At 39.4% G+C, this 25,641-nt stretch overlaps 1 long non-coding RNA gene across 1 annotated transcript in view; it reads right to left on the bottom strand.

Annotated features, from left to right (window-relative positions):
* LOC103473260 (uncharacterized) overlaps positions 1–25,641 on the bottom strand; it is a 139,215-nt gene that overhangs the window by 43,379 nt on the left and 70,195 nt on the right. The gene's annotated exons all lie outside the window — the stretch shown is intronic.

Raw genomic sequence — 25,641 nt, 5'->3', positions numbered from 1 at the left:
GAGTGGAAAAAATATTCTTATTCTTTGCCATTTTCTAGTTATTAAATATTCCACAAAATGACCAGATAAAAGCTGTTCAACATGCCAGTTTAAACTTTGAACTATTTGCAAAATGACTGAGCTCTGCAACATTAAAACATGGATAGAATTGTAACTACATTAATCATAGCTTTTCTTCTCTTCAGTGTTTCTGTGGGTTTCTGGTAGTGCAGCTCTGTGCTGCCTTCAGGAGAATGGGACATCAGAGTATCATCCATAAAACTTCACCCACATGGCATTTATTGTGCAAACCAGAGCTTTCAGTGGAAAAACAAAAGTTCCAGGTTCTTTTAATGCCATACAAATATGAGACAGAAACATTGATTATATCTTTATATAGACCTGTCTATTGATTATTGAGTAATAGTTTTACTGGACAGAAATTACAAAGAACAAATCTGTTTCTCAATCAAATCCTAATGAGTCAAATTCAAAGTGTCATGGAGTCATCAGCCTCATGACATTAACACTGACATGAAAAATAATATTGAAGAAATAAATATATCAAATCTAATTAAAAACAGCAGCCAATCAATCAATAAGTGATAAGTTCTTTACCGTTATGATCTGTAAGATATATTTATTCTCAGTACTGGATATGGTCTCAACAAACCCATGGCACTTCATAAATATTATTTTACCTTTTATCTGGAAATAGTGTCTGTTTATTCTTGCCATACAGACCTCTGTATTAATTATTGCTCAAGAGGTCTTGCCATACCAGTTTATTCCTATGTATGTACTTTAGTTTCTTAGTTTATTCTTGCATTTTGTTCTTCATTCATTTCCATTTAGTTTCCTTTTATTAGTATTATCCTCTCTTGGTTTATTGCTATGTCCACTTTAGTTTCTTTCCTGTTGCTAAATTTATTTTATCGTTTATTGACCATCAGTAATCTTCACTCATCACCTGCTGCGCCTCCTAATCGTCATGTGTTTCACATCATGTGTTGATTTTTCACTGTTTAGCGTCGGATTCTCTGTTTTATGCCCCGCTTCTCCTGTTTCAGAGTTTTGCGCAATGTGTGCCTTGTTTTTTTGTTTTTTTTTAACCCCGTACGGTGCAGGGCGGTCGGGAACCGTATCGATGGGGAAAAGGCAGACTGACATAAACCTTTTAAAACAACGGAAACAATTTCGGTATTCTGATTGTTGAAATTTAAAAGTGCTTTGGTACCGTTGTTCTATCACACCCGTTTCATACCGGACCACTTACAGCACCGGTGTTAACGCTATAAAATGAACGCTACGAAATACAGTTTTAGAAAGTTGCTCAGTCTAAACTGGTATTGTTGTGATTGTAAGGTGTAAAGTTTACCTTCGACCAAACGCCCCCCAAAGGAATCCCAGCGCCCCCTTTTGTAAAAATTTCCGCCAACTTCCCGTCTTGTCCCCTTTCCTCTAGCCATGCCCAGCACCACTTGTTTTTAATTCCTTTCTCAAGTAAATGTGTTTCTTTACCGGGTGAGACAAACTCCATCTTCTTTCATATCGCATTTGATTTAACCGCTAAACCGAACGCATACGCTTCTTCTCTCCAAACCGTTTTACAGTCATTGGTCAAGAACACGGGAGCTAGAATTCTGATTGGCAGACATCTTTGTAGACGCAGCTCTTGAAACCCGGAGACTAGTTTGGTTGAGGCGGACCGTTTGGTCAAAAGCCGGAAATCCGGCCCCCGGCCGGAGCTCTTTAAGCCCTGAGGTAATCAGTTTTGGTGATCGGCAACAAGAGACAGTGATCGTCCATCACAGATCATACACTTTTTCACTGTTGTGATAAATTTCAGCTTGGATCCCCACTACTATACCTCATTCTGTCAGTCACATGCTTTTAAATTCACATACAGCTGCACCTTGTGAGTGTTATTATTTAGCCCTAATTAACCCAGGCTTCTAATTGGTGTCTTGTTATCTAAGAGGTGTGTGGAGGGGGCGAGGGGGTGTGCGTGTGGGTGTGTGTGTGTGTGGGTGCGTGTGTGTGGGGGGGGAGGGGTGTGTGTGCGCGTGTGTGGGTGTGTGCATGTGCGTGCGTGCGTGCGTGTGTGTGTGTGTGTGTGTGTGAAAAAGGGGATAAGTGTGTAATAGACAGATAGTCAAAGAGAAGTCTGTTGCTTTGTGTGATTGTCTTCTTTTCCATGCAGATAGATTTCACATTCACAGAATAGATGGAAGTCGGTGTTCACCTCCCCTCAGATAGACAGACACACACAGGAGGGTTATTTAAAGCCTGCTTCCCGATGCCAGGGATACAGTAACCATGACTTCCGTTTTGTGAGTGCGTGCACAGACCTGTCCTCAACATGAACCCTTGTCAGACACCTTCTGCTTCGAAGGCAGAGGAAGTTCAGAGAACTTGTTGCTGGTTCACTTTAACCTTCATCTCTGGTTCTTTCTACTGAACGGCAGTTCAGTATTCATATACATTCTTCCACCTTGAGCTTTTTCACATTTTTCTTATGTTACAGTTACAAACTTTACACATAATTATCATATGTGAAAAATGTAACTTTTTTTCCCCATTTCACAATGTTGCACCACTTTGTTTTGGTGTAATCACATAAAGCTCCAATAAAATTGTGTGATTGTAAGAAGTGTGGAAAAAATCTAGTTGTAGGAACTATTTTACATGTAAGTATTTACCATCAAAACAACAAAAACTCATTCATTACTAATTCAAATCTTCAAGAAAGTTTAACCAAACTTTCTAAAAGATTGGAACTACCTTTAATAACTCTTCATCAGGGAAATGGTTAAACATGACATTTTAGTCTGGACATGCTAAATATGGCTACACAAATAGAACACTGTTTACTTTAACGGTCATCTTTTTCTAGACACAAAAAGGAACCCGGATGTATTTTTTTAAACCATCTAAACCAGTGTTTTTCAACCTTTTTTGGGCCAACGCCCCCCTTGCCTTTATCCAGGTCCCTCACCGCCCCCCACCAAAGAATTTGCAGGCTACTTTGCACTGACCATGATTTTATCATTAATATTACCATCACTATTGTAGATGTTTTGATTTTTATGATTGTTTCTGTATTTATCATCAAAAATAATTTCCCAGATAACAAAAAAGTCATGGGAATAGAAATTATTTTCACAGGCGTCTACGAAAAATGCAATGAACATTCAAGTTAAAATTGGTAGGCCTAACAGCAGCCAATCAGAGAGGAAAAAATAATCTTATTTTGTGCCATTTTCTAGTTGTTAAATATTCCACAAAATGACTAGATAAACGATGTTCAACAACACCAGTTTAAACTTTGAACCATTTGCAAACTGACTGAGCTCTGCAACATTAAAACATGGATAGAACTGTAACTACATTAAACATAGCTCTTCTTCTTTTCAGTGTTTGTCAGTTTCTGGTGGTGCAGCTCTGTGCTGCCTTCAGGAGAATGGGACATCAGAGTATCATCCATAAAATTTCTGTGCAAACCAGAGCTTTCAGAGGGAAAACAAAAGTTCCAGGTCCTTTTAATGCCATACAAATATGAAACAGAAACATGGATTATATCTTTATATAGACCTGTCTATTGATTTATAGATTAGTTTTACTAGACAGAAATTACAAAGAACAAATCTGGTTCTTAATCAAATCCTAATGAGTCAAATTGAAAGTGTCATGGAGTCACTGAACAGCCTCATGACATTAACACTGACATGAAAGTAATACTGAAGAAATAAATCAAATCTAATTAAAAACATTAATTAGTGATCAGTTATTTACTGTTATGGTCTGTAAGATATATTTAGTCTCAGTGCTAGATGTGGTCTCAACAAACCCATGACACTTCAACAATATTATTTTACCTTTTATCTGGAAATAGTGTCTGTTTATTCTTGCCATACAGTCCTCTGTATTAATTATTGCTCAAAAGGTCTTGCCATACCAGTTTATTGCTCTGTATTTACTTTAGTTTCTTAGTTTATTCTTGCATTTTGTTCTTCATTTTCATTTAGTTTCCTTTGATTAGTATTATCCTCTCTTGGTTTATTGCTATGGTCACTGTAGTTTCTTTCCTGTTGCTAGATTTATTTTTATCATTTATCCATTATAAGACAAATAATATAAGACGAATAATCTTCACTAATCACCTGCTGCGCTGCCTAATCATCATGTGTTTCACATCATGTGTTGATTTTTTTTCACTGTTCAGCGTCGGATTCTCTGTTTTTATGCTATAATTCACATCTAGTTCGTCGCTCCGTTTTATGTCCCGCTTCTCCTGTTTCAGAATTTTGCACAATGTGATCGTCTTTTTTTGAGCCCCAAGCTTGAAAAAAAGCTTAGGGGCTTTTTTTTAAGCTTATCCGGTTGTTTACAAAGTGTCTACTTCCTCAAGTCACTGCTATATATATATATATATATATATATATATATATATATATATATATATATATATATATATATATATATACGAAAGCTGGGTAGCTCTTGAATTACTAGAAAATAAAGCTCTATTTCCCTCAGCCCACTGGCTGCAATGTTGACACCTTGAGACCTAAATTCTGAACATCATGGCATGGAGTACATCCCAGTTTTCCAATGCTGGCATATAACCATTCATTTTAGCTTTTAAACTGGTTATATTGATCCTGTGTCCAGACAGAGGGATAATCAGTAGCCTAGCATCATGACCTGTTTGTTCTGAAGATCCTGCAGCTTCCACTTCTCTTCCTAACATGGCGCCTCCTCACCCTGACTCTCATACTGATAGGAGGAACCACAGAGCTCTGTTAAGTTAAAAGCACATCTTCTGAAGTTGGGATGTTTTTCCTCCAACAGATTCCAGAGGAATCACCTCAAACTAGATGTTGGACTGGATTTTATTTCAATGTCATTTGTGAATGTTAGAGCCTCATTTTCAACAGTGGAGCTATAAAGGTTGAAAAAGGTTATCACTTTGGAGAAAGTCTCATCAACATCACTATTTCCACTAAATAAGAGGCAAAAAAAATTGTGATAAAGGAAAAGCCTCTCAGACTCTGGGCCCGACAGCACCAAACTATTTTTTTATATTAGACAATTCATTTAATTTCACACAATTATCACGGTAGAAGCCATTTGTTTGTTAAATACTTAATGAAAAATATTTACCGTGTTTGATGTTTGTTGTGATTGACGTATAGTCACAAAGAAAAAGGTCCAAGTTTGTCGTTTATTGAATGTTCAGAAACTACAGCGGCTGTGATGCGCCAAGACAAAGGTAAAACAACCCAAACAGATGATCAACTCTAAACCACTCCACATTTTTACTCTCCGTCTCTCTGTCGTTTAAGCATACCCGTTGCCATAGCAAGCTTCTGCGCTCCACAAGCCGACCAGAGATTATGTTAAAAACATTCAGTCCATTACAATATTAGGTTTGCAGGCTTGATATTTATTTTTGCGATTATCAATAAGCCTCCCTGAACACAGCGGTGGTTGATTAGTTAATTTTAAACTCCTGATCTGCTAATTATTTTGGCATGGAACCAAAACGCACAGAATTGCGCAACACCTTGTTGAAACAATAATCACTGAGATTATTGTTGTTGGGTCATTAATATGAACACGGTTTGTTGATTTTTTTGTTGTTGTTCTTTAATAAAGTTACGAACGTTTTAAGCGAGTCAGAGGAGGACGTGCTGGTCTCAGCGTCCTGGCGACGTTCAGTTTGCCTCCTAATGCCGAGATCGACTCAAAACCTTCCGCGATCGACGTATTGCAGCCCTGCTCTAGCAAAGCACGAACAGTTCAGAAACAATACGAAATGGGAAACAAGTTATTTATTAACTGACTAAGTCGGGTTTTAGATTGTTCTTGAAAAACTAATCAGTCACGGCTAATTAGTGGGCGCACTTCCAGCTGCACAGTGAACACTGATTTTTTTTTTTTTTTTTTTACAGCATACAGCCGCTCCCCTCTCTTGCAGGTACTGCGTACCCCCGCTAAATCTTTTAGGGGTACGCACTACCCTGCCATACCCCCTTACTTTATTGTTTTTACAAAGAGTAAAAAAACCAGAACATAAAGTTAAAAGCTGAAATAACTGTGAATAATTGGAGAGTAGTAGCAGAATGTAGTGATAGAGAAAAGGTAGTAATTATGTATTGTAAGTACAGAGATATGTCAGGATAACATAAGCCAGTCTAAATATAAGCTTTATCAGAAAGGAAAGTTTTAAGCCCAGTCTCTAAGAACCAACACTGATATAACATGTTGTTTTGACTGGACAAAAAAAAATCTAATGATCATATCTATTTCATCTGTAATTAAAGTAATAGAACATTGTCTTATTATAGAATCTAGTTGGAAAAAAGAATTCAAAACATTCTATTTGGTGTTTTTCTCATGCTTCTCCTTTCCTTCCCTCCTCTTGTTGTTGTTTATAAAAAGCAACTCTGGCCCACTTTCCAGTAAGTTGCAACTCCAGTTTGGAGAGATAATGAGGGTGTGAAACTCTGGCTTCCCTCAGGCTGGGCACACACACTAACAGGGCAATGCCATCATTACTCCTCTTAGCAGTGCTTTTGGAAAAACACATGCACACTTGGAAGAAGTGCACTGATGCAATCTAACTGAAAGTTAGGTCCTTCAGCAACAACAACAACAAAAAAAAAACTGGAGGAGACATCCAACAAGACAGGAACTCCTCTTTCATGTCAACGTCTGACATGTGCAAACACATTCTTTTACTTTGAATTAGTAACTGGTTCGGTGGGAAAAAAAAGAATCTCCAAATGTTGATCGGTTGCTCCACCAGCAGCAGGCAACATGTTTTCTCCTGCAACATGCCAGGACTTAGCTCTGCGTGATGCACCTTGTGTTTATAAAATTCTATACATTAGCATAAATTTATAGTACCAGTTTTCATTAGTGGGGGAAAAAAAGCAGATTTTTTCTTTTCACTTATCGTTGGCTGTAGCATCACTCATTGTTTTTAAGTATGTGTTGAGATGTGCTATCCAGTAACTGTTCCAACATGTTCTTTCCTAGAAGACTGAAAACTGGATGCAGAGAGCGCAGAGTATGGTTGAATGTCAGGAAAGAATTAAAGCCTTTGTGCAGCTGAACAACACACTAATTCCTGCTTGAACATTTACTAAGCTCCATTAAATATCTTAAGCCTACATTAACCACAAAGTTCAATGTAACATGGACAGACAGCAACACCTACTTTACCTGTGCTAGGTTCATGCCGTGTTTTCTGCTTATCCATGTGCATTCTGCAAAGGAGGTCAGGCAGTTAGCAGTTTGAGTGCAACGGCTGCACTGAATGGTAACAGAGCTGAGAACCAGACAACCTGCTCCTGTTATGTCAAGGCTTTGTGATTCCAGTAGGTTTCTGTTGGGGGGAAACAACAGATGTAGCCAGAATTTGAATGTTTTCAGGTTTATGACGACTCAGCCTAACAAAAACTCATCATACAGATAGGTGATGTGGCGACTACAAGTCTTTGCTGTCATTAGCTGCATTTCCACTGCAAATGTGCTCAAAACTTTTCAGTATTTTGCTCATGTTGAAAAAACACAAATTTGAAATTGCAGTGTTTCCATTAAATGAGAAATGCAATTAAAATAACGTGAATAAATGTGTTCATGCATTTGAACAAACTTATTGCGTGACAAATTATCCTGCAATAACAAATGTATTTGATATTTTTTGCATTAATGCATTACTTTCATAGTTTAGCCCTGGTGCTAGTGCTCATTAGGCATATGAGGAGACGTCACAGTGCAGGTCTTGATGCTCAATTCTGATTATTTGTTAAAATCTAATTATTTTTGCATGGTTGTTCATATTACTAAAGGCTAATTATGTTGATTTCTGATTTACTGTGTCTTCTCCAAGATGTGTGGTCCACGCTTGTTTGCAACTTCTACTTTCCGTTTATCACAGCCGAGCATAACGTCAGCAACTGACAAAATTACACTCTGCTCAGCCTGGTTGATTTGCTCAAAACCAGATTTTGGAAATGCACTTCTTTTTTCTTTTAAAAGACCAAAAAAGTTTGCTCAAAATTATAAATGGTCATTTTAAAAGTTCTCTCAAATTTTGCATGGCAATTTTATGAAAAATAACTAACTAAATAATTGAAAAAATGCGACCTGACCATTGAGAAAGTATACATTTCGTGAACAACCGGATATGTATCTGATTCAGCACCACAAATGGAAGTGGCACGAATCACATTGTTTTAGGATGAAAAATAATAGCAACTACTGACATGATAAAATTTGACTGCGGTAAACATTGCCTGAGGGAAGCCTATAATCCATTCTTCCAGGGATAACCCAGGCGTTTCCAGGACAGATGGGTTAAATATTCCAGAAAATCAGCATTAAAATTCACTCTGATCAGATTCGTACATATCGCCCAGTATGTTTCTCTGTCTTTAACGTTTTGTGCTTTTGTCTGTGTAGCCGTCATACCACAGTGTTAGACTCTGTCCACAAAATCGTTTGTTGTTTCAGCTGTCCTTCCACACCAATTCGGTGGTTTGGAAGTCCAGGAACAATCATTTTTGAAACCAGACCCCAGAGTGGATACATTTTAGAACGGCGGTTCCATGTGTGTACATGCGAGCTGCACCTTTTAATTATTCTTAATTATGTCACAGGTACATCTCAGTTTATCATGCATGCGCCTCACTCTCACAAATAACAATCATGGCAGACTTTGCACATGTTTTGTGTTTTTTCAAGTCATTCTGCGCAAGTGCCACCAATTGCCGTTTTCTGTGCCACTTGCACCCTGTCACATTTTGTTCACAAAAATTTCCAGTTCATCTCAGAGTGGACAAGTTAAAGGAAAAAAAAATTATTGAAAAAAAACTATTACTTATTAAAACTAAAAGTTTTTTTTACTTCTAGGAAATTGAAGACATTTATACCTTTTATTATACTGCCAGTCAGTAGTAATGCATTCAGTTCAGTTGATAAAACTACAATATTTGTCATAACTCTTTTAATTTTTTTTTTCTTGACTGAAATCAGAGTAAAGTTATAACTAGACCACCTCCCTGACTGAAGACATACTCCATGCTGTAACATTAGATGGTTCAGTGATGAGACGATCTCTGCCAGTTTACAAGATGGTTGCATAACACCTTTCACGAGCACGCTGCGTTAAATCTGAGGCTGCTCCATGATTCACTGCGCACGAGGATAACTAAATGGCTGCAAGTCGGCAGAGGGAATAAAACGTTATGTAACAGGGAATCCAGCGCACATGTACCTGGCTGAGTGAATGAGGCGAAAGATGAAAGATTTTCACGTTCTGTATTGTTAGTAAGTGACCACAAACCAGATTCCCTCTGGACCCAGAGCTGGCATTAATCTAGCTCCGCGGAGAAACGCCAGCAGCACGCCGTGGCTGTTTACGACGAGGCTCATTCACAAGAGAAGTGACAGGCAGACAGGCGGGAGGTTGGGGTGGGTAGGGGGAGACATGACTGATACAAGATGCTCATTTTTTATCACGGAGCTGATACTTTTGAGTAGGAACTAATGAGATGTGACAGAATTACTCTCTATTGACAGTGGTCGCTTTCTTTCAGCAGTGAAACCAAAATCCACAGCTTCACAATGTCGTCCTGTAAATCCCGCTTGGTTCAGACTGAATGAAATAGAGGCTTTGCTGTAATCTGCCAGATTCATGTTTTATTTAAATTCAAGGCTGAGACATTTTAGTAGTGTGTACGCGCAATTTTAGGATTTTGTGTATGCGTGTGGGAGAAAATTTGTGGGCGTTGTAACAGTCATTATGCTGTTTGGTTCCTAGAGATGAGTAGGCATCACCACAAGGGGGCGCCTATTTCCTTTGTTGTTGTACTATTGTACAGAAGAAGAACTAGTCTTCCATTTTTGTTGTAGAAGAGAACTTAGGTGATGATGTGGTGCAGAGCGGTAAACTAACGTTACTTTTCTCATGTATGGAAATACCATAATGCTTAGTACTGTGGAGATCTGGCTTTACGTGGACGAAGTTAAATAAATTGAAAGTGTGGGATACTTCAAAAGTGCGTCCTACTGTTTTGGGTTAGAGTGGCTAACCGCCGCTGCTAACTCCTTCTCCAACCTCTCGCCGCACCGTCACAGCGTGTAACATTTTAGTAGTGTGTATGCGCAATTTGAGTATTTTTAGAGTGTGCGTGCGTCTTTCGTAGTGTGTGAGAGACAAAATATAGATTTTGTCCTACACGGCCCCTTATAGATGATTAAAATCAGAGATCTTCATTATACCTCCTTTAGAATGATTAAACTGCTTTTTTTTTTCTTTTACAAAACAGTTTTTTTTTTCTTTTTGTGAAGACAACTTTTGGTCTTTTGCAAGACGAACTGAAAATTATTTTGTTACAGTAGATAACAGAAATAAATTAAAGGGATCATTTTATATTCTATGTGAAAGATTAAAATAAAAGGGGGCAAAATGGGAAAAGTAAAATGAATAGTTTTTAAAATAACATTTTGTTAGACAGTAAAGACAACTTTCTCCTTTATGTGTAAAGGAAATGAGGAAAAATGAACCAACTAAAGCAAAAAAATGAAAAGATGGTGAAAATGTAGATTAAACAAGAATTTACTAAATAGTAAAGGTGAAAGATGAAAATAAATACAAAAGCAAAATAATTTGCTAGAAGACTTAAAAATGACAACTTTTACTTCTTTTCCTCTATGTGTAGATGAAGACAGAAAAAAGAACTGCACAAAAAATAGAGAAAAATGAAAGAAAATGCCATGCGTCGAGGCAAGACAGACTATTTCTAGCCGGAACCTCTCAGCCTCACACAGTAGCTCTGGCTCATTCCCCACCAGACAAGTGAGGTTCCACATCCCAAGAGCCAGCTTCTGCAACCGAGGATCGGACCACCAGGGTCCCCTCCCTCGGCTACCACCCATTCCACACTGCACCTGACCCCTTTGGCCCCTCCGACAGGTGGTGTGCCCATTGGAAGGGTCTCCTCTTCGGGCTGAGCCCAGCCGGGCTCCATGGGTAAAAGCCCGGCCACCAGGCGCTCACCATCATGTTTGCAAGTTTTCCATAAAACATATCTGAAGTATTGGAAAGCAAATGCAGTTTCAGAAGCTGAAATATCTAGAGGCAAAACTACCTGGCACGCTATTGGCTGACATTTGCAAAGCATCCAATCCAGAGTGCAATTCATTCATTTTCCTTTTCACTGTTAAAAACTGTAGAGTTTTACTGGGGCCTGTCGTCTTCTAACCCCAAGAGTCCTGGAGGAAATGTGAGAATCTGAAAGGATGAAATGTGGTGCAGATCCACTGGCACCTGCAGCAAGCAGGGGGCACCAACTCCCAATTGACTGGGCATGACTTGTTTTTTAAGTGGCCTTCATTTGACAGGAAGTGAGTTTTGAGCAAAGGTCAATGGATCGAGAACCGAACCTGTGACAGCCACATAGACTGGCTGTCACGCCCTGACTTTGCATGTTTAAAACAACAGAAAACTTTCTCAGCAATTTACAGTAACTCTGGAGGAGCTGCAGCCATTCACAGCTCAGGAATGGCTATTAACAGGACTGCGCAGATTGTCATTGTTTAAAAAAAAGCCAAATTTACTAGATTCTTCTGGGGTGTCATTAAAGAGGCTGAAGATGAAAACAGGCCACACTTTTCAGATTTCTACATGTAAAGAGAAAAAAAATCTTTCAAACCATGTTCCATTTTCCTTTGATTCATAAATACACATCACTTTGTAATATGACAGCAGGTGAGAGGTTTAGACGGACCGAAGCAATAGAAAACTGATGAACAGGAAGTTCCACTTGGAGGAACCGACTCTGAAAACATGTTTTCATTTCAAAGCTCTGCATCTCTAATCTCACCATTACCAGGACTCCATAATCCCCCCCAACACACACGCACAATCACGTGTTGGATGAACTTGTTGATTTTTGCAGCCATGTTCACCGTTATCTGCAATATGAAGAGGTCTGCCAGAGGAGCTGACCCACTTCTTAGACGGACTTCATCTTTTTCCAGAATCACAAAAGTATCAAAAAGCAGAGAAGCAGGTACTTGGTGCGTCAGATAGACATGTATTGATTTGAACAGGCTGTTTCTGCTAAGTGTGTTTGGATGCAGTGAGCATGTCCATCAAGGCCGGCTCACCACAGTAAATCCATCACTCTGCCTCCGTCATCATTAAGAGGCTAAGATCGCTCCCTCAGGCCCCACAGAGAGAGATAAATCCATGCCGTTCAGTCTCTCTGTGTGCATGCGTGTGTGCGTCCAGCACCATGACCCAGTGTGTGTGCGTGTGTCCAGCACCATGACCCAGCAAAGCAGTAAGTAGAATCCAAATCTAAATTCAGCTTCTTTTCCTGGGCAGAAGCTCAGAGGGGATCTGGAATCATTTTACTCTGCAGCCAGCTGCATTTTGGCCCCGAGAGGTTCCCAGAGCAAACCTATTTCTATTCCATTCCTGTATGTGTGTGTCTGCATGTATGTGTGTGTGTTTGTTTCAGTGCACTCAAGAAATTAATCTACAGTTTGGTTGTTAAAAAGGGCCCCAGAGCCTCCTTCGGCTTAAATCCTCATCATCTTTAACTCTTCCATCAGACGGTGTAGAATGTGACACCATCAGATCTCCCGCCATTTGTGGTTCCACAAGAAGCTGTTATAGCTGGATTCAGTGCTGTGTGGCAAAAAGAAGAGAATTAGGAAAGAGGTAATTGGAAATATTAGAAAACTTTTTCCGTGTTGCAGTTCTTCTACACCCCTTTCTACAGTTCTTCTGTCAGCGTCACTCTCAAGCGCTCCAAGCAGGAACAAACCATTTCATGCAGATCCAGGGGGGAGTTCAGGGCAAAAACGGATGTCTTTTGGTCTGGGAGGGGTAACATTAAATTTTTACTGCTAAAAACAATCTTTGAAAATACAATATGATTAATTTTGTATTTGACAGGGCCCCAATTTTTATTTTATTTCTATGAACAATATATAAATAATTACATTGTGGAGGGCCCCCTAATGGCCAGGGCCCCTAGAATTGTCATCACTTTTCACCCCTTTACCACGCCCCTGTTGCAGGAAAGAGGTTTATGATCCAATAAATCAGATCAGTGTTAATGTTCCTCTAAATTAGCGGTTCTCAACGTGGGTGGTACCACCCCCCCAGGGGGGGTTCTGAGGACGGCAGGGGGCGCTGGCGGACATTTTTACAAAAGGGGGGCGCTGAGATGCCTTTGGGGGGCGTTGGGGGAAGGTAAACTTTACACCTTAAATGCACAACAATCCCAGTTTAGACTTTGAGCAACTTGGTAAAACTGTATTGTGTAACATTAAATCATGCTTGGCTGCAACGATATAGATGGCAGCTCTTCTTCTCTTCAGTGTTTGTAGCTTATTGGCGCAGCTCCGCTCCTGCTAGTAGCTTCACCGGCGCTTCAGTTCAGCGTTACACCCGTTGATGACGTTGCTGAGATTCACTTTGACTGGTATTTTTTGCCAGTTCTGTGATCATGTTAAGCAGCAACTTAAATTAAAAAGTGTTTTATTTTCGTTTAAAGGCTGCCCGCTTCCATGGAAGAACAACAGAAAATCTCTCTTGTAAACATGCAATTATTAAAATCACGATACCCTCACTTTGTATCCCTCTGAAAAATGAACCCATTTAAATAAAGAAATCCCTCCACTGGTGATATCACTGGTGGTGAGTGAAGGGGATGGGGGGGTGGATTCTTAGAGACTCACTGTTATACTCAGCCTGGCTCCAGACAAACGGGGGGAATCAACTTTTTGGGGGGCAAAATGAATCTGTGTAGCTGAACATAGACAACAACTTTGCCTATAAGCTACTTGTTGACAAGCTTAAGGTGCTGTATTGATATTAGCTAGCTAGTCATCTTTTAGCTAACTTTACCTGCATCAAACAGCTTTACTAAACAGTCTGTTAGTTTGGGGGGAATACTGTGAAAAGTTCTTTGCGTTTTTGCTGGTTTGCTGCCATGATTCTAACAAACATGTGCAGCTCCGCACAGCACCAGCAGGTCTCCTTTGCTGCCGCACAGGTCGTAGCGCTCATGTTGTGTTTAAAGGCGGCTCGGAAAAACAGTTTACCACACGTTAACAATTGATTAAACAGTTTTAACTGCTGATAAAAGTGACAGAGGACACAGATATGGGCAGTGTATCAGTGCCCCTACTGTATCAAATTGACAGAGGAATAACAGAGACGTGGCCGTTCTAAGGTAAAAACCCAGTGCATACAGCGTTCGTGTTGTATGCACTGGGTTGTATGCACTGGGTGGGGCGCGCCCCCTCTCGGGGGCGATAGAGAGCGTTCATTTTATAGCGTTAACACCGGTGCTGTAAGTGGTCCGGTATGAAACGGGGGGATAGAACAACAGTACCACAGCACTTTTAAATTTCAACAATCAGAATACCGAAATTGTTTCCATTGGTTTAAAAGGTTTGTGTCAGTCTGCCTTTTCCCCATCGATACGTTTCACGACGGCCCTGCACCTTAGGGTGTTAAAAAAACACTATTTTCAGATAAAAGGTAAAATAATATTGTTGAAGTGTCATGGGTTTGTTGAGACCATATCTAATACTGAGAATAAATATATCTTACAGACCATAGCAGTAAATAACTTATCACATATTTATGTTTTTAATTAGATTTGATATATTTATTTCTTCAATATTCTTTTTCATGTCAGTGTTAAATGTCATGGTGGTATTCAGTGACTCCATGACACTTTGAATTTGACTCATTAGGATTTGATTAAGAACCAGATTTGTTCTTTGTAATTTCTGTCCAGTAAAACTATTAATCTATAATCAATAGACAGGTATATATAAAGATATAATCCATGTATTTGTCTCAAATTTGTATGGTATTAAAAGGATCTGGAACTTTTGTTTTTCCACTGAAAGCTCTGGTTTTCACAATAAATGCCATGAGGGTGAAGTTTTATAGATGATACTCTGATGTCCCATTCTCCTGATGGCAGCACAGAGCTGCACCACCAGAAACTGACAGAAACACTGAAAAGAAGAAGAGCTATGATTAATGTAGTTACAGTTCTATCCGTGTTTTAATGTTGCAGAGCTCAGTCGTTTGCAAATAGTTAAAAGTTTAAACTGGCATGTTGAACAGCTTTTATCTGCTCATTTTGTGGAATATTTAACAACCACTCTGATTGGCTGCTGTTAGGCCTACCAATTTTAATTTGAATATTCATTGTATTTTTCGTAGACACCTGTAAAAAGAATTTCTATTCCCATGACTTTTTGTTCTCTGGGAAATTATTTTTGATGATAAATACAGAAACAAGCATAAAAATCAAAACATCTACAATAGTGATAGTAAAATTAATAATAAAATAATAGTCAGTGCAACGTAGCCTACAAATTCTTTTGTGGGGGCGGTGAGGGACCTGGATAAAGGCTAGGGGGGTGCTGGCCCAAAAAAGGTTGAGAAACACTGCTCTAAATAGAGTACATTGGTGCATCACAACAAAAGTCTGAAATGGGGAATACTTCAAGGACTTCTTTACGCTTTAGTGTCCTTTTATTAAGGGACACTGAAGTATGCATTTCATCCTGGCCAATCCAGCAAACAGGAGGAGCAGTTGTGAATGATGAAATTGAGTTTTGAGTTTGTAGTCTGCCTGTGGTTGTAGTTCAGCGATGGCAACAGAGGAGGTGAATGAAGCCATGCAGTTTGTGTTCAGTTTCTGCTGATAACTTTTGCCTTGTAAAATAAACATTTTACAATTGAGACGTTGATAGAAATTTTGGTGAATGTAGCTTTATTGGAAAAAATGTAGTTTTCTCTTGCTGTCAATGCCAAAGGTTTTGTGACCTTGTCTGAGACAAAAGGTACATTTCCACTGCAGCAAACATTTTCAGGAACAAAGGTAGTTTTCACCCTTTGTGCTTTTCCATCAATGCACTCTGGAGCTCTTTCTGGTTCCTGAACCAGTGAACAAGTCGCGTGTTTCCATCAGAAGAACGAGGTTCCCAAGTGCCAAATCTGGTTCCAGTCCTACACTAAACGGTTCTTCAACGCAAACCATGATGTCACCACGGGTTGGTCAAACTGAAGCCAAACAAACAACAAGCATGGCAGCGGCATGGGCAGCAATGCAGATCATCTGTCGTCTTACTATTATGCTCTTCTTGCATGTTGCACTTGGTTGCAAAAATAGATGGAAACAGGTGTCAGTTTGGTGTCACTAAACACCAAATTTAGGAGGTACGGCGAATCAAATCTCTTCTGGAATGAGAGTTCTTCATGTGGAAACAAACTACAGGAACCAATGCCTGATCAGAACACTAGAGTAGAAATGGAACCCTGAAACAGAGATGCAACAGTTCTCTTGTATGTTCCCCTAACATACTGGAGTTTTTTCTTCATCATATAATAATGTGCTTTTAAGCTGACAGATAAAGATGTCTATCTTTCTCATTGTAAATGTGAGATTACATAACTCGACACTGAAACAGTTCGCTGGGATCATGATTGTGTGATGCACAGAAAACGACGTCATCATGTGTAATCCTCACACTAAGCTGCATAGTTGAACTCAAAGTACCACATGTCTACACATCTGGAGTTTACATTCCTGTTTTAAACAGTCCACCCCTAGATCCATCCATTGCAGATGTAAAAGTAAACCTAAATATAGCTGGGAGCACATTATTAAAGAATTGGTCAGTTTCTTTGACCTAAAGGAGATCTGAACTACATTGAGTCAGGGACGTTTAGACCACGTTTCTGGTCTAATTTGCTGACGATGAGGTTGTACAGTTGAGTGACAATGTGGAGTTGCTCCATCGTGGAAACACATGTATGACCACATGAGCAAAGAGTTGAATCTTTGTCTATAGAAAACAAACGAATCTCAACAGTTCCTGTTTGTAGGTGGACAGATGGGCCACTGGTAGTGCATTTTGACTGTAGTAAGGATCGGTGGTTATGAGTTTGAGCTTTATATGACCTTCACTTACTAGTTGTTACCATAAACAGCAAAATCTGTAGTAAAGAATCAAGATGAGTAATTATTACAGGTGTGGGAATACATAGAACTCATGAGACAAGATACAACATTGAGTTCACAAGTACAAGACGGGACGAGATTATAATACTACTTTCAAGAAAACTTCAAGTATCAGATTTCTTTAAGCATTCTTATTGATTTGGCTACAAATTGAACAAACTGATGTCTTTCTTTTTCTGATTTAATTTAATCTCTTTGACCTAGGACTGGACAAGAAATCATTAACACTCTATCTAATCACGTCTATCCCGATAGACGTGATTAATATCAGTAGATAATACCTCTGATAGACAATTCAATATTCAACATAGTGAATATTCACCGAACTCTGACCCAGAACCACACAGCATTCTGGGGTATGAAGGCACAAGAAAGGCTTTAATCTCTCACAGCTAGCTAAACAAGTTTGTGAGTATCAACTTACTCTTTGGTTACATAGCAAAAACCTGTTGAGTAACTTTCACAGAACACTTTCAGATTTCGCCATCATGCCTCATAACTGCTTTTAAATAAAAAACATCATGGAGTAAAAACTGGATAAAAAGGGAAAGATAACGCCACCCGCTCAGCAGAAATTCAAATATTTAAAACAAAAAACAAATCAACAATTATTGACATTGACTGACATGAAAATCTTAGTGATAAGTCCTTCAGCCATATTATCCAGACTTCGACCTTGGCTCAGTTCTTCAACTATACATGTTGAAGCATAAGATAATTACCCATTTAGGCTGCGGTAGGATTGGGATGTAGCTCAGCATACCTGTAGATGTCCAGCAGTCGGTTGTTATAGCGATGCCTTCTGCCTCCTTCAGCGTCTGAACAACTTGCAGTCCTTACATACGGTTCGTGTTTTTTGTCGCTCTGTTGCCAGTTATGATTCTTACTGGAAACCCAAAATGCTGCCAAACAAATTACTAAAGACATCTTCATCAAGCCTTGCTGATGGCAACTGGCTAGTGTTTGAGAGAGAAATTAGTTAGCCCAAGCAGTTCTTTACAAAATTTATATTGCTTAAATTGATATTAATAGATTTCCCCTAATGCATATCTTTAGATGCACTGGTGAAAAACGTGCCACTGGACTGGTTTACAATAGCCTGTCGGACTGCAGCAATGCATTCTGAGTACACAACAAACGTCAAGGGTGGAAAACATGAGGAGAATCTCAGAACAGTTTATATTTGTGGATTTTTGCATGAATTTGTTTAATTAACTCCCTGGTTATAAGTGTTATACTCTGCTGTAAACTTCATGTTGTATACTTCCCATCAGCTCAATAAAGTTTTATGGAAAAAAAAGAGAAGGTGAGAAGAGGAAATGGAACTGCCAGCTAAGCGGTCTTCACCCTTTTCAAAATAAGAGCATAAATATAAATGTCTAACTACTTGAACAATTCTTAACAGTCGAAAACCAAAACCCTAATACAGATGTCGAACTTTATCTGACTGAAAATGTACAAAACAGCCAAATAAATTATAATTCATTTGAGGGAAGCTAAATGTGCTAAACGTTTTCAAAATTTGCTAAATTGTTAACGCGCTATTCGAAAAATTAGCTCAGCTATTAGCAGATTAGCATAAGTGTGCCCACAACTGTATGTCAGATTAGTGGTTGGGCAAATATGTTAGCATTTTCACAAAACGGATGTCTTCATAAATCATCCATTTTCTTACACCCTTATCCCAAATGGGGCCGGGAGGGGTACTGGTGCCTATCTCCAGCAAACGTTTCAGGCGAGAGGCAAGGTACACCCTGGACAGGTCGCCAGTCTGTCACAGGGCAAAACAGAGACAAACAACCATGCACACACATATCTAAGGAGAATTTGGAGAAAAAAAATGTACCTGACAGTCAGGGTTTTGGACTGGAAGCTGGAGTACCCTGAGAGAACCCATACATGCACAGGGAGAATATGCAAGCTCCATGCAGAAAGACCCTGGGTTGGGAATCAAACTCCCCAGATAGCACACGATGTTAAATCAACATTGAAAAGTAGTTAGAATCGTTAAGTCGACAAATGACAGTGGATCAACCATCAAACAATCATCCAATCAAACCGTTGAAACTGTGTCTTGAATCAATGTTGTTTTGTGGTTGAAATCTGATGACTGAAATGCCAAGGTCTGATTAATGGTTGATTTTTGGTTGAAATCGACAAATGACGGTGGATCAACTATAAAACACACTCTAAAAAGAAAATAGTTGAACCAACTTAATTGAATTGCTTCTGTAGGTAACAAGCAATTCAAATAAGTTCATCCAACTGAATTTATCAAATTTAAGTTATTAAGTTTAACCAATTCAATATATTATAATCATCCTACTCAATTTCTCCCTCGCAGGAGGGAGCTGGAATTGAACCGTCAACCTTCCGACCACAAGACAACTGCTCTAACCACAGAGCCACAGTGGCTTACCAGGGAATCTGTCCCTGGTAAGCTTGAGTCATTGTGTCAGACAAGGGATATAAACGTATAGGACTTAATTATTTCAAGTAAACTCAAAGTGAATCCAGTGTGTTTCAGCACTGGTCCTCCAAGCTCTGCAAGTTTTAGGCATTTCTCTAATTCAGCACACATGATTTTAATTGATGTTTGATTAACGAGATTTTGCTGAAATGAAAACACGCAGGTCAGTTTGCCTTGAGGACAAGATTTGGGGTAGAACTCGTGATCTAAATGTTCAATCAATGGAAGCTGTTTTTCACGCCCCTCTACACACACCCCTTTCCCCCCACCACCCACCTGGGCCCATCTACCCCTCAATCTCCTCCCCCTTTCCTCTCTCCTCCCCTCCTCCTTGGGCTCTGGGTGAAACAATTTTAATTTTAGGTGAGGGTTTTAAATATTCACATTTTATTTTGTTAAAGATTTTTTTGGCTCTAGTGGCCTTTATTTGATAGTTAATTGAGAAGAAAGGGGGTAATGAGAAAAGGGGGAAGACATGCAGCAAAGGTAGCCAAAGCCGGGAATCGAGCCTGCGACAGGGACTGGGGCAGGGGTGGACAACTCCAGGCCTCGAGGGTCTCCTGCAACTTTTAGATGTGTCTATCCTTCAACACACCTGAGTCAAACAGAGGAGGTGATTTAGCTATTGGGTCCAGGTGTGTTCTACCAGGGAGACATCTAAGAGTTGAAGGACACCGGCCCTCGAGGACCAGGATTGCCCACCCCTGGACTAAGGCCTCCATGTGTGCAATCTGTGCAGTTTGTTGCACCCCTCATCACCTTCTCATCTCCCCCTACTCCCGCCCAAAACTCCCCACACCCACCTGCTCCTCCCAGCCTTCACCTCTTTACTCCCTCTCTTCCCTTCTTCCCTCCCCCCATCCTTGAGCTCTGGGTCAGAACATTTTATTACTAAGTGGGGGTTAATCATGTTTCAAATTACGCACTACACATTGAGAACAGTGGGTTGTGATTCCTTTCTGTACATTTTCTTACTTGTCTGTAAATATTATTACTGACTGTGCATAATGTGTAGACACAAAAACATCTACAAGTCTCTACTAGGAGTTGTACAGTCTGAATCCCCCGTTTTTACACTAGTGGTTTGTCCCAACCAAACAGCCACTTTGCTGCTGGCTTGTTTGCAACCAGCTTCTGAATTGAATTATCCTCTGAGCAGTTTATGGTAAGTTTTTCAATATTACTTTGGTATTAAATGTGTTTATTGAAAAATAAGGGCATTGTTTTGTGCCCATAGTAATCCTGGTTATTTTGGGGCAAAACAGATATTTTTAATAATTGAGGTCATGTCTCATTTTGTATTATTTTCATCCTGCCCACTGCTCCAGACCTAAGTATAAAATCCTGCAAAATTTAGTGAGATTTGAGTTTTTAAAATAGGGCGGGGCCTATTGTTTGATCTGGGAGAGCATGTGGTGGACAAGGAAGTGTAAGGCTGGCTGCTCCAGGTGGGCTTTAAATTGTTGTGATAGTAATCACTTGTTTTTCATTTTTTATTATGATGTGCTTAGGGACATGCTTAGATGTGTCTCTGTTCCAGAACAACTGAGTTAGATTATTGCATGACAGTCTGCAGCCATCAAGAAGTGCAGAAGATTGTTAATCATCCACAGATTAAATCCAGGTGAGGCAGAAGGGAAACACTTAAAACAGGGGTGTCCAAAGTCAGTCCTTGAGGACCAGCATCCTGCATGTTTTAATTCTCTCCGTGGTTTAACACACCTGGATCATATGATGGCTCCCTGCTTTTACTACCAGCAGGGAGAGAACTAAAATGTGCAGGATGCGGGCCCTCGAGGACCGACTTTGGACACCCCTGACTTAAAACATGTAAGGTAGGTGAAACACTGCTAATGACTGATTCAGTCTGTTGATTCTTGGATTGGTAACTGGTTAAATTGAACTGGACTATTATTACTGGTGTGGGATCTTTATCAGCACGTGGACATTTTGTAATGAATTTAATAAATTTATTTGGAAATGGTTATAGTTGATTGAAGATTAAACCAGCTATTTGGAAGTTTATTCTGTATAAATTATAAATAATTTTTCCAACTACAGTACAAATCACCTTTTGCTCTATTTATCTGTCTCTGGTGTGTTAAATAAACCCTGATCATCCCTGAGTTTTATCTTTAGGTTTTCTGAAAAACAGCCTTTATTTTAAATATTGATTCCCTCATTTTAACATGAGTGCAGCATCATAAATCCTACACTAGACTGCAGCTTGATAGGTAAATGTAATTGTATACGTAAACATTAAGATGAATATTAATGAAAGATTAAGATAAAAATTAACAGTGAGTGTACATGGGGAACTATATGGTTTGTATTTGTTCTCAGACCTGTAACCAGTACACTGTTTAATATTTCAATGACTTTCAGAACTTTTCAAATGTTTCATATTTCTAACCAGCACCCTCCTCACTTTTATTTTTGTGTTTTTCAGCCGTTGCTCTGCAGTTTGACCAAAAGCTGACTCTTGAGGACTGCAGTAAAACTGTTAAGAAGTGGCTTCATTACACGCCAGAATGAGAAGAAGACATCACAAGAAATCAAAGTGACGCCAACCAGAGTTTAACTGGGGTTACCACAACTTGTACTGTATCCCTGGTTCATACAGTACAAAGCTTAACCTCGTGGACTCTGTTCGTCTGTGGACAATAGACTGTTATTCTGACAGTCAAAAAGGAGTCAAATATGTTTAAAGATCTGTCCCTCTTTTCTTAAATAAAATGTTATATCAAACCTATGTTGTCATTTTTAAACTTTTGTACACAGTTTAGATATGATCTGCCAATAATATGGTGTTTAACACCAGTGAAGAAACTTTTAGTGGTATGTTATGATCAGACCTAAAAATGTACATAAATCCTTAGCTTTCATTCAATATGAAATCAACCCAAATCTGCATGTAGATCCACATTCAGATGAAGGTTGATTCCTAACTAATTCAATGTAGAATCAACAGAAATGTGTGTCCAGATCCACATTCAGATGATGGTTGAATCAACATTGATTCCTGACTGATTCAATGTAGAATCAACAGAAATATGCATGCAGATCCACAGTCAAATGAGTGTTGAATCAACATTGAATTAATGTCAAATAAATGTGTGCAGAACCACATTCAGATGAAGGTTGAATCAATGTTGATTCCTAACTGATTCAATGCAATAACAAAAATATGCATGTAAATTGACATACAAATGATGATTGAATCAACATTGATATGTCAGTTATGGTTGAAACCCTAACGTTGATACAAGTCACCGACCACTTTCAATGTTTTTTCAATGTCAGTGTTCAACGTTGATTCAATGTTTCTGGCTGTCATTGATTTAATGTTGTTTCAATCATTCTGTGCTATCTGGGTCAGAACCTTCTTGCTACAGCGCAACAGTGCTACCAACTGTGGTAGCACTTCATGAATATGTGAGGGTGAAATATAAAAAAAACAAACAATAACGTTTCCATGGCAAGGTACGTCACATTTCACTCTATGGGATGTCACGTGGAAAAGGCTGGCGAACCAATACTGGAAACATGGTGGATTTAGCAAACAGCATGAAAAGCCATGCACACAGGCGCTGTCAGCAACGAAGAACAGGAAGGCTTTGAGTCCGCTTTTGGATGATTGACCTCGGGTCAGTAGGAGGTTTGTTTCAGCGAGCACAAACATACAAAATGAGAGCAGTTGGACTACAGGGGGGTGTAACTCTGGGAAGAACGGAAACCCTTCATCTTAAGGCCGGATGTGATCACAGACAAGGAGGAACCATGGTAATGTTTACCTCTGTGCGAACACGGGTTAGGCCTGAGGCAGGGCAGGACGCTAACCACAGCTAACTGATCATGTTAATCACTGTTTATAGAGACTCACTGATAAAGAAAAGGACTGGATTTTGATAACAGATTAATTAAAATAATCAGAGACCCTCTCTTGTTCTTTGTTCTCATGTCTTTCACTGTTAACACAAACCTTGTTGTGTTTGCCGGCGCTGTGAACACTGGTAGTTTTCCATGAGGGAAGGTTGTAACAGCCCACAGGAGAGACCTCACGGGGGGAGGAGTCGACGGAGGAATTCTGTGGCGGTCTGTGTGTGTACTGGAGCAGAACTGTGGTAATGAGGGGGAGGGGGACGGCTGTAGGTGTGGGAGTATGTGTGTGAATGAACTCTTGGAGAAACATGCAAAGAACTCCAGAGTAGGAAGTGGCTGCGAGTGTATGACACTTTGCTAGGGTGAAAAAGTGAGCATGAAGAGGTAGAAAGTTGAGGGTGAAAGACGAAGAGGGGAGAAGTGAGGGAGATGGAGACAAAGAAAGTGTTTGTTGAGACACCGGTGTCCTTTCCAAGGACAAGCAGACTTGCCACCACCGTCATATGAGGAGTCTCCTCCTCCGCGGTTTGTCCAACTCCTCCTTCCTGGACTTCCTCATGTCCCTTATTTGACTTTCTCCCTCTGGTCCTGACTCCTCTCAGCTTGTCAACGTGGCGTAGTGAAGCTCAGGTGAACGCCAGGGTGAGACAGCAGCATGCTAAAACATCCTGATGAGCACACAACCAGTCAAACTTTCACAAAGTGGCTTTTAAAGGAACATTTTAAATGCTATTCTTAGGGCACCACAAAACTATTTGCAGTGTTATTCTATGGATTTTTAATATGGATAATTTCACTCTGGCCATGCAACATTCCACAATACCTCATTCAAATAAGAGTTTTTTTCCCCCCTGTTTTTAATAGACACTTTCAAAGAAGAGTTTCACAGTTTTGTGTTTTCAGCCACTGCAGTTCTCCCTTGGTGTTTGATATTGTTCCAAGAAGCAAGCCAATGTTCCAGAATCACAATCCTCTTTAAACTTTTCACATTCTATCACCACAGACATTCTGCAGTATTCTGCAGTGAAACGGTTTGTCAAACATTTTCAAAGGAAAATTTTCTACTTTAACAGAATTACTGTGGAAGACACTTCTGCTCAGATGAGACCAAAGGTGAGCCCAATGGGAAGCCACACCTGCATGTCACCATGAACACATCATGCTGGAGTGGGTTTGCAGCTTTTCAACAGAGACAGGGAAGTTGGTTGGAGTCAACAGGAAGTATGAAAATCCTGGAAGAAAACCTGCTAAGAGGCTGGAGAAGATTTGGAGTGGAGGTTCAGACAGACACAGAGAGCTGCAGGGGAGGCTTTATATTAAATATATTCATATGGTAGAATATTCCAGTAAGACAACAACAAAACACACAGCATTCTTTCAACAAATCCATACAATTCTGAAGACTTTATGAACATAACATCACAGGTTTCTGCTAATAGCATTGATCAGCTTTGCTTTATTGTTAGTTTATTGGTGTTTACAGTAATTTAGTAATTACTGTAATAGGATTAAATGACAGGATTAAATCTGATTTAATCCTGTCATGTGAAAAATATGAGTTGGTGATCTCTAACTCACATTTTAAGAGAAAATGTTTTGGCAGTCAATACAGAAACAAAAATAAGGCCTGTCGTCAACTACACTTCTACACTACACTATTGTCTCTTGCGCTTTCACACTTGTTAGCTGTTAGATTCAGTCCCATCCATTTCCTACTTATGAAAAACAAGCAAACTAAAGTACTTTAAAGTCATTAAAGATTAATTCAAATCAGAGCAGTCAAAATCTCTGAAGCTTTAAAAAAAAATTCTAAATTCTGATGGACATATTTTTTTCTATCCTTTCTGATGAGTATCCTAAAAGCATACTTTCAAACTATAAAAATTGTAATCTGGCTTACAAAGTGCAACAGTCACACTCTAATTGCAGTCTTTGCTAGAGACTTTTTCACTTGTCAACATTTCAGGTTTTTTATTTATGACCAAACATCCATAGAATAGCCATTACAGCCGTTCTGAAGCACTGAGATCAGCGATTTCTACATCCTTCATCATGCATCATGTGCTGCCTCCAGACAGATGCTCCTTCACAACTCCTCCATGTTTCAGTTTGTGACTGTGGAGCTCACCACATGACTGGACAACTTTAGCGGAAATTAAAAAATAAAACACAAAGCAGACTGCCAGCATGTTCTCTTGAGCATGTATCATTATTATATTACTGATT

This window comes from Poecilia reticulata, chromosome 2 (assembly GCF_904066995.2).
Source record: "Poecilia reticulata chromosome 2, P_reticulata-male-v2, whole genome shotgun sequence".
NCBI classification, from domain to species: Eukaryota; Metazoa; Chordata; class Actinopteri; order Cyprinodontiformes; family Poeciliidae; genus Poecilia; species Poecilia reticulata.
This window is presented reverse-complemented; position numbering and strand designations above follow the sequence as displayed.